The 10,542-nt window shown below is 42.9% G+C and overlaps 1 non-coding gene across 1 annotated transcript; it reads left to right on the plus strand.

Annotated features, from left to right (window-relative positions):
- Positions 1-10,111: 10,111 nt before the first annotated feature.
- Positions 10,112-10,218, plus strand: LOC139076873 (U6 spliceosomal RNA). Its single transcript, XR_011528910.1, has one exon. It is a non-coding gene; the product is annotated as a U6 spliceosomal RNA (small nuclear RNA).
- Positions 10,219-10,542: the final 324 nt, after the last annotated feature.

Raw genomic sequence — 10,542 nt, forward strand, 5'->3', positions numbered from 1 at the left:
CGGCACAAGGCAATGATTTTCACTATCTCTACTTTTAGTCAACATTGGACTTGAGGTCTTAGACAGGATTATAGAGCAAGAAAAAAATAGATAAATATGTATATTAGAAAGACGTAAAACTCTCTCTGCACATGATATGACGACATACAGAAAGCATCAAAGAGAATCTACAAACAAGCTATTAAACAATCTAGTAAAATTGCCAAATCGATCTACAGATTTTATATAACCTCCATCAAAATGCCACCAAGATTTACTTACGTACACTGACAGGCTGATTTTTAAATTTATACGAAAATGCAGAGGACTTTGAATGGCCAAGACAATGATAAAGATGAAGAAACTGGGCGTAGTAACACTGTCAGACGTTAAAACTTCTTATAAAACCATGCAATCATGACAGTGTGGTGTTTGGATATAGATAGATAAGTAAATCTATAGAACAGAATAGAAAGTCTAGAAATAGATCCTCAGGTATTCAATTATTTGATTTTCAACAAAGGCTCCAATGCATGTCAATGAGGAAAGGAAGGTCTTTTCAATATATGATGCTGAAGTAACTGAGTATCTCTATGGGGACAAAGTGAACTTTGACTGCTAACTCACACTACACATATAAATTAGCTTGGGATGGATCACAGACCTAAATGAGAGGGCACAGGCTATAAAGTTTCTGGAGGAACACACAGGAAAATATCACTGTGACCTTAGCATGAAGGAAGATTTCTTGGGTAGAATGCAAAAAGCACTAACCATGAAAGAGAAAAATAATTGGACTTCATCAAAATTAAAAACTTCTCATCAAAAGAAGTGTTTAAGAAAGTAAAAAATGGAAGCCCCAGGCTGCGAGAAAGTATTTGCAGTGTATGTATCTGACAAAGGATTCATATGAAGAATAGGCAAAGAGCTACAAATCACCAAAAAAAGACAAATATTTAATAAAACAATGGGAAAAACACTTAATAGGCACTTCACAAAAGATGTCCAAGTGGCCAATAAGCATTTGAAAAGAGAGTCAACATCATCAATCAATAGAAAACTGAAAATTAAAACCACAACGAGAGGCTATTATGCAAACGCAAGAATGGCTAAAATGTTTAAAAAATTGACAAAACCAAGTAGTGGAAACAGAGACCTTACGGCCTGCAAAGGCTAAAATATTTGGTATCTGACCCTTTAAAAGAAAGTTGGAAAATCCCTGTTCTAGATCAGCTCTGTCCAATAAACCTTTGTGTTGACGGAAAAGTTGTATAATCTGTACTGCCCAACTAGGTAGCCACTAGCCACATGTGGTTGCTGAGAACTCGAAATATGGCTAATGTGACTGAGAAAAAGAATTCTTGATTTTATTTAATTTTAATTGGTTTATACTTACGTGTGGCTAGTGGCTATCGGATTGGACAATGCAGGTCTAGAAGCAATGAAGGAAGTTGGGAAGGGGTAGAGACCTTAAGGAGGACAAACACATCTTGAAGTCATTCATCTCAGTAAGGACCTTGCACGTCTTCAGAAAATAGCAGGTTTCTTCCCTCTAGCTGAGGGAAGAGGATCACCCCTGCTGGGCCAGGGGCCAGAGAAATCTGGAGGTTGACAGTGCTCAAGCACATCCACCCAGAAGTCCTCATCCCAGGTGTCAGGGTCCTACGTTTAGTGTGGGAGATACTGGAGCTGCAAATTTAGCCTCTTTGTAGTTCCATCACTCTTACATTTAAATCTTTGATCTGATGGTTAGCACAGACTTCTGGATGCAGATGAGGATCTCTTTAAGCACTGCCACTGAGGCATTCTGGTGTTCATACCACGCCATGAGTTGATAGATTGTTGACCTAAGTCTTTTATCTGCTTCCGTCCTGTGGATGTTAATGACAGCCAACTAATTCCACAATCTTCATAATTGCCCCTGCCCCATATCTTTCAGGCATTGGAGCTATTGCATAAGCCAATACATGCCCTTCCACATGTTCCCCCCATTAATCCACCACAGGTGAAATCGAAGAAACCATGATGCTACACCATGCTGGAGGTGATCACGGCCTCACTTATCAGTAGTGCAGGCTATCCATCTAGCCCATCAGTATCCCATTCCGAGCATCTGCTTCCTGTAACTGCTCTTGGTGTCAACTCTCTTAGGCTGAGTTCCCCCGGCTGCAGATCCTGAGACAAGGATTTGAGTGCATGTGGTTTAGGGGGAATGATTCCAGGGGAGAGGGGTCACAGAGTGGGGCAGCAAGACAGGAAAGAATAGAAAGCCAATATAAAGTATGTTAATAAGCAGGTTACGAGAGAGAGTAATCCTGGGATTTCCGCTGGGAAACCGTGTGGGACCCACCTTGGACTTGTCCTCCTCTATCACGGACTGAGGACTCCCAGCGTGTCAGTGCTCTGGCACTTTCCACTTGCCCTGTGCATGAGATGAGGTACAACTCTCAGGTGGAGAGTGGCAGGTGCTTGCCTTCTTTGTGCCCAGGAACGGAGAGTGGTGAGGTGGGATGGGCCGGGCACCAACAACACCTGCAACAACACTGAATACATAAAACCCATGAGTCCCCGATGGGACTCAAACAAAGAGGGTGGCCACAGCAAAAAAAGCAAAAGCAAACACACACACAGCCTCCCTGGTCAGCACTGGAGGTAACCAGTAAGCAATACTTCACTCTGACAACTGACAATTAAAGGGGAAAATTAAGACTGGAACCTGCCTTTCCTGTGTGAACAGTATTTCAGAGCAATGTCAGCTCTGGTCAGTGAGGAAAAGGTCTTCTTTAAAGAAAAACGATCATTTTCAGCATTGTTTTGAAGGGCTGAAATAACACAAAGTCATTAATTTGCTGTAAAGTATTTCAGAATAAGAAGAAGGGGGTGTATGAAACAAGTGAGGGGAAAGCTTGACCAACATGGTCTCCGGATGGAACCTGCCAGGTGGAGGGCCGCTGCGCCGTTCTTTCTTTTTCTTGTTTACTATGAGAGAGGAAGAGAAAGTCCCTTTCTTTTCGTTCCCCTCCAGTACTGCCATTAGCCTTGGATTGCACAAACATTCTTACAATCCTGATTACCCATTATCAAGACGAACAAAGCTCTAAATAACGCAGTTGAACTGCAAGAGACAGCTTTTTTCCTAAAATGCAGGTTTCAAAGCATGATGCCCTTTCCTGCTTTGATCACTTTACACAGCTTCCCTAATGAATTGATCCTCCTATAGGCAGCCAGTGCTGGTTATGAGGTCTTGCACGTGTACACACCTCATAGGTTTTCAAAACAATGAATGTGGCGCTCCCATCAGAGTGTCTGGCAGGCGGGGAAGGCACTAAGTGTAGACACATTTCCCACCTCTCCTCCCCTTCCAAACCTAAGTAGGAAAAGCTCCTTTTAGGTCCTTCCAAATGTACATATATTACCTGAGAAGGGTACTAAGCTAACTCATTAGCACCTCCTAACACATGAGCAGAGTTTACTTTATGAGATTAACTACAGGAAAACAAGGCCCTGAGGCAATCAGGTGTCAGTTGCACAAATGTTGACACAGACGAGATAGTATGGAAAGTAAATAAATAACAGTTCATCTTGCTTTCTTTGTGGATATGCACTTTCTGGGTTGCTTTTGTCATTAACTTCATTTAATCCTCACAGCCCTCTATTTCACAGATGAGGCTCAATGAGCTTTAGAGCACCCATCGGGCTTCAAACAGCTAATAAACGGTGGAGCAAGAATTGGAACTTGGGTCTTCTGACTCCAAAGTCCAAAGGAGGCCTGGATGTCTGGAGGCCAGAATGAGAACACCAGAGAACAAGGGGACATCAGGGTGAGGACTTCTGAAAGAAGCAACAAGAGGTAGGGTGTTTGCTCCGTTTGTAAGGGTGCCCCCTTAAACCTCCATAGGGTATCTGGGATTTCAGTTTCTGTATTTCTCCACATTTACACTGAACCATGGGACAATTCTCTTGGCGACCTAGAACGGCTGAATGCTCAATTCTCAAACATGGACTCCAGAATACTCACGATTGTGTTGTTTTTATACACAGCCGAAAGCAAAGATCTCATTTTAAAATTTCTGAAAAACAATCTCCAAATTATACCTACAGAATATATTATGATTCTGGAAAAATCTAGCTTCATTTTTTTGTATTCTTGACTACATATGTGATACTTGATTTTTTTCCTTGAAAATTATTAGTAATTACCTCTATTTTAGTCATTTGAAAACTTTTCCCCTGTGGAAAATACTTCAAAATGGAAAGATTCTTATATATTTTGCTGATTTTATGTCATACATATTTGTAAGTTTAAAAATTCAAATGTTAGAGAAAAGACGGTGACGTCGCCCCACAATCCAGCTCTTCAGCATGAACAACAGTTAATAGCTATGTGGTTCTTCTTTCAGACTTTTTATTTTACAGAGTTTACAAAGCACTTTCACATACTTCATCTCATTGAAACCTCACAACAGCAGTATTCAATTATAAATGTGAGATTGGGGAAATTGTTTTCCAGTGAACTTTAATAACCTTATTGCAAAAGGGAGCTACCGTGACTGACTACCTTCTATTCACATTTTTGCAAACCCAGGCCGGGATTGATTCATGGTGACCTTTCGTCCTCAATTCACACAGCAGAGAGCAGACTGGGCTGTGGAGAGGAGCATCAATCCAAAGTCTGCTAAGGCTTTTGGCTCTACCAGCTACACACAAAGCATTTGCATGGGTAACGCTAAAGACGGAGCAGTCTTCCAAAACACTTTAAAGGATGTTTCCTCAAGACTGCTAACAAAGAAAATGTTGGACTAGCCAGCATTAACTGTGGTATAAAATTGAGTTCAAATTAGAGTAAATTGTGGTATCTCCTCCCATATAAGTGGGTAGAGATAGATTTAACACACAAATTACCCCTAGAGATAAAGTAGCAGCTCTCAAATTGATGGGATAAAGCAAGTGCCCCTAGGCTGATGGCATAGTCCTGAGGTCAGCAGCTTGATTAGTGGCTCTTTGTTCTGAGAGATCTCTTAGATAAGATCTTAAAATCAAGCCTGCGTTGGGAGAGGAGGATGTTGGAGAGAGCTTGGCGTCTTAGGCGAATCCGGTTACCATATTTTTAAACTAGGCGAATGGAAAGATAAGGACTTTGATTCCAAAAAACCAAATCAACCTTCTCTTTTGAATTAGTTTGTATACAACGAACTGTTCATTTTGGCCTAGGAAGTGGCTTCAAGGAACCCATTATAATGGCCAAGAACTAACCGTGACTCAATTTCCCCCCAAGGACGAACCAAAGGATAGTTAATATGTTTTAGTCTTCATCCCTTTTCCAAATCCTGAACAAAACTGTTTACTAGGTAAATTGCCCATCATCATCATTGTGGCTTTAACACTTGATGCTTGTATGCTTCTCTTAAGGTCTTTGGCCTCAACCTGAGGCCGGAGGAAGTGGTGACTGAAGTGGATTTGATTCCCACTACAACAGAGGCAGCAACAAGTCTCTGAGCTCCCTGGCCTCGGAGCAAAATGCAGAGTGACTTGAATACCCCGACCTGGTTTGAAATGTTGTAATGCCCTTGATAGTGATTCATGTCCTCTCAAAACAAACAGCTCTCTCTCTAACCCCTCTCGGCCCGGGCGGCTAGGCACTCAGCGGCCTGGGGGCCACACAGCGGCCTGGGGGCCACACAGCGGCCTGGGTTCTGCTCTGCAGACTTTGTTGACCAGACTCTGGCAGCCAGGCAAAGAGAGAAAGGGACATTCGGGGAATTTCAAGTGGTTTGGATCAGCAGTTGTCATGTACAATTGATGTTCATTTATATTTCACTAACCAAAATCTAATGCTGCCCAAAACTGGGAGAGAAATATTTCAAATACTGATCAGGCCCAATCCTGCTTTAATGTGAGAAAAAAGCTGCCCTGCCTTCCTTCAATCCTGGTCTCAGAAGGGAGATTTAGTATCTCCTGACAGCGCTTTAAACACTTTGCTGTTCAGACTTCAATGAATCCACAATAATTATATCAGTTAAACCAGCTTGGTTTTTCCAAAGATGTTTCAAGCTTAGGCGACGTTTGAACTCCTCCTGGCACTCATCCTTTGACACTAGCTTTAAGAGAGAAAGGGCCACCACTTGACCCTTTAACCCATTTCCCTATTTGCTGCTTTTGTTTTCGTTGTAATCTATTGACTCAGTGGTCTACAATTTCCCAGCCTCCTCCTTTCCAGGAAGTTTAATTGCACAGAATTTAGGACCCATATGCTATTCCCAGTGGAGAGTTTCAAGGCAGGCCCAGTGGTCTATAATTCCCAGAAGATCGGCAATAAAGACTTCAGTAGATTATCCTTAAGAACTGACTTAACATTTAGTGTGCAACTAAGCCTTTTATTGGAGCTTTTATTTCGTCATTTCTGTGAAGGAGGCTAAAAAGTTATCTTTGTTTCTCAGACAGAGAAAGCAGGAGATATCGATGTACCATTATTTTGGGGGAAAAAAGTATTAGTTTCTTTAGGTGGAAATTAAGTTTACGGATCCCTCATGACTCCCTCCAGAAATCCACCAGTTTCCTCACAGTTCTGGCTTCGATCAGTGCTATTCCTGCTGGACGGCACTCTCCAGTTAAATGAGATCTTTTGGGTCTGCTGTGTTGCAATCTCCAGCCTTCACCTCTACACGATTGAACAAACACGCAGTGTTGAGAACGATTTTCCTTCAGAACAGCCGGAGAGGACCAAACGCAGGAGGCCAGCGAGCGGGGGCAGGAATCCGAGGGCTGCCCTCTGGGTGAGTGGCGGTGAGCCTGGCCTCCGGAGAACCGTGCAAAGGGCAGGTGGAGACCCTCTTTACTTCTTCAGATGACCGCAGAGTCCCCACGGAAGAATCTATTGTAGACTCTGAAAGTGTAAACAGCACCTCTCCGAACACCACTGTTCACGTTGGGAATGCCCTCATTGTCTTCCCATTGTTTCCTGTGTAAGAGTAAGTTAGAAGTCATACAGTGGATGCTTCTTAATAGAAAAAGAAATTATCAGAGTGATGAACATAAATGGCCGTGAAATCAGAGCAGGCCTGCAAAACACAAACGTGGTGGTGTGGGGATAGAGGAGAGAGAACAAGGCAAGGTTCACTTTGAACCGTGGTCAACATTTATCATGTTTTCTATTAATTTTTTAATAATCAACAATTCGCTACTTTACATTCAATTACCACTTACCAATCCAAACTTTCATTATCTGATGCTCTGTTTTTTAATCCTTCCTTTCCCCACTTACATGATGCTCTAAGATAAATATCAGCAACTAAATTTACTGTTTTCAGTCTAAGTGGGAAAACTTTTAATGATATTAATGAGCTAATTTAGACAAGGTTCCCTCTTCAGGCAACAAGTTTGGTCTGTTCATAGGATTACTGCCAAGTTGGGATGCTATGATATAAGATTTCCAAACTTGGGAGTCAGAGGACACGAGGTCTAGTCCTGATTTCGCCCTTTACTAGTTACGGGATATTTGTCACGTGTACCTCCTCTCATACTTCATAGGGAGCATAAAGCTACGTATATGTCAGTTCACTTAAGCTACACCATAAGGGTGGTCATTTGCCCCAACCAAAAATTAGTACTGTAGGTGCCATCAGCTAGCCTTCTAATCAGAAGGTCCCCCCCCTAGAGGTGCATCCCATCAAGGATTCAGCTATCTTAATTTCCCAACACCACCAGAATATTCTTAACTGGCACAATCCATGTTAAAAATAAGTTTTCATTGGTAAAATTAATGACTTGTCAATTAGCGTTAGGGATGTTAGAAATGGGTTTTAACTGGTGAAAGTAGTGATATTAAAAATATATGGATCATGTAAACTTGTATAAACAAGTTTGTTGTATAAACAGAGTAAGACTCCAGAAAAGCCTGTGGCCTGTACCCTTAGAGAAATTTTTTCCCAGATTGTCTTGTGTCGCGCCATTAACTCAGTCCTCAGTCTGTCGGTGGCCTGATACCTACTACAAGGTTAACTGAATGCTGCTTTGCAAATTACGCTTCAGTCAGCGTTGATCTCTCTTTAGCCCCGTCACAGATTTAGCCCCAATGCAGATATTCTTAATGTCACCCAGATGCCTGTAGGCAATTAGGGGGTAATAAATTCATTGATCTCCAGACTGTAGACCTGGAGGGACTCTGTGGGGCTCTCCATGGTCAGCGGTCCCCTCAGGACTCTGTGCTTTGGTCCTACCACGGCCTGGTCCTTGCCCCCCAGTCCCAGAGGCATTTCGGATTTCTCCAGTCCTCCAGGGCATGAAGATCCAAGAAGAATCCTGATCAATATTTCCTGCAGACTAAGTTTCTTCCATAGGGCCATGGTCAAACCCTTTGGTAACTGCCCATAAAAACAGAACACAGGTATGGACACCCTGGGGCCACATCATAGATAGAAGTGGTGATGAGAAGGAGGATTGTTAATACAATTTCCACATGACAATGTCACCATGGGTTGTGTTTGGCTGTACATAAAATAAAACTCTTGAGGAATATTGGCTTAAACCCCTAAGAGTTGGTTTCTCTTCACGTTGCACACTTAAGCTGGGTAATCTAACGCTGGTACAGGGCCTCAGTGTTGCTGTCAGGGGCCCAAAGTCTATCGTCCTGCTCTTTCATCATTAGTTGGCGGCCCTCGTCCTCACACTTTCAAAACGGCTGCAGCACCTCCAGGCACACAATGGGAAAGGAGAGAGAGCAGAGGGACTTCACAAAATAAGGCTTTGCCTTTTTATTCAGGAAAGCAAGCTCTCTCCAGGAAATTCCACTTCCATTACATTGGCCAGAACTTTGTCATCCCCCAGCTGCAAGAGATTTGGAGAAGGGAATAATTTCAGCAGAGTATGCACCATCCTGAACGAATGAAATTCTGACAGGAAGGGAGACTCTTTACCAGGTACTTTACATCTCTGGCATCACCCAGGAAACATTTTTCACCTGATGAAACTGAGGAGCAAAGACTTAGTAACTTGCCCAAGAAAATGGCAAATCCATGACTTGAATCCAGGTCAACTTGACAAATAGCAATAATAATAATCGTTAACATTGGGCAAATGCTTGCCATGTGTCAGATGTTCCTCTAGGTGTTTTATGCCCATTGACTCATTTCCTCCTCATGGAAACCCTCTGAAGAAGGTTTTTCTTTTGTTTTGTTTTTGTTTTGAGGAAGATTAGCCCTGAGCTAACTACTGCCAATCCTCCTCTTTTTGCTGAGGAAGACTGGCCCCTGAGCTAATGTCCATGCCTATCTTCCTCTACTTTATACATGAGACACCTACCACAGCATGACTTTTGCCAGGCGGTGCCATGTCCGCACCCGGATCCAGGATCCAAACTGGTGACCCCGGGCCGCCGAGAAGCAAAACGTGCGCACTTAACCGCTGCGCCACCAGGCCGGCCCCAGAAGAATATGTTTTTATTGTCCTCATTTATCAGATGAGGACACCAAGGCTTAGAGAAGTTAAGGAACTTGCTTAGAGTCTCACAGGTTATAAGAAGGGAAGCTGGGGTTTAGCCCAGTTCTGTGTGAATCCTGAGCTCTTGACCACTTTGCTTCACAGCTTCTGCAGAACCCACTTGCTCAGACTGTGAACACTGCCACCATCTTACTAGGGTAGAGAGATGCCCAGCAAACAAACCAGTGGTTAACTGCCAATAAGGCAGCTTGCTAGTCAGTACTCCGACCTAGAAGGAGTAAATAGAGGAGGAACCTGAGAATGGAAACTGAAGATTCAACAAACAGCAAGAAAATCAGTAAGGTCCAAGCTGGTGTTTAACCATGTGCCAGAAATGCACTCAATGTTTTCCCTGATACAAACAGCCTCTTTCTCTACATCGATGTGTGTGCCTGATGAAGTCACAGCAAATATCTGTCACAGAAGATGACCACTGCTCATCACCTATCCAATAACCATTCTCCATTCTTTACTAAAAGAACCCTCACTTTACTGAGGGCAGCAGTAGGCTCGGTTAAAATGACTCGCTTCCATAGACTTTCTTGCCTCTGTGGGGTGGCCCTATGACACAAGGCTGGTCAATGACATGGAAGTAAGCACAGCCTTTTGATTAGGGGTTCCTGAAAAGTTATCGTTATCTTCAAAAAGTTTCGAGCTTGTGCTCGCTTTGGCAGCACATGTACCAGAATTGGAACGATACAGAGAAGATTAGCATGGCCCTTGCTCAGGCATGACATGCACATTTGTGAAGCGTTCCATATTTTGCATGGTTCCCAGAGGTCATTTGACACTTCACTCATTAATATTTAGGAAACAATATGAGTCAAAGCATAATGTGTGGCATCCAACATTGGAATTGTGACTTTTTTTTCCTACAAAGAGAAGGAGAGAGAGGAGAGAGAGAGAGAGAGATTCAACTGGTTCATACGTTTGCCCTTTATTCATTATTCTTCTTCCAGCCTGGAATGCAGCTTTGATGTCCAGCGGGGCTGCAGCCATCTTAGGAACAGGAAGATTCTAGCCTCACACTGAGGATGGCACAGTGGAAAAATAAGCAACTGCTTAACTGCCGAGTCCTGAAAGCATTGT

Source organism: Equus przewalskii, chromosome 17 (assembly GCF_037783145.1).
Source record: "Equus przewalskii isolate Varuska chromosome 17, EquPr2, whole genome shotgun sequence".
NCBI lineage: Eukaryota > Metazoa > Chordata > Mammalia > Perissodactyla > Equidae > Equus > Equus przewalskii.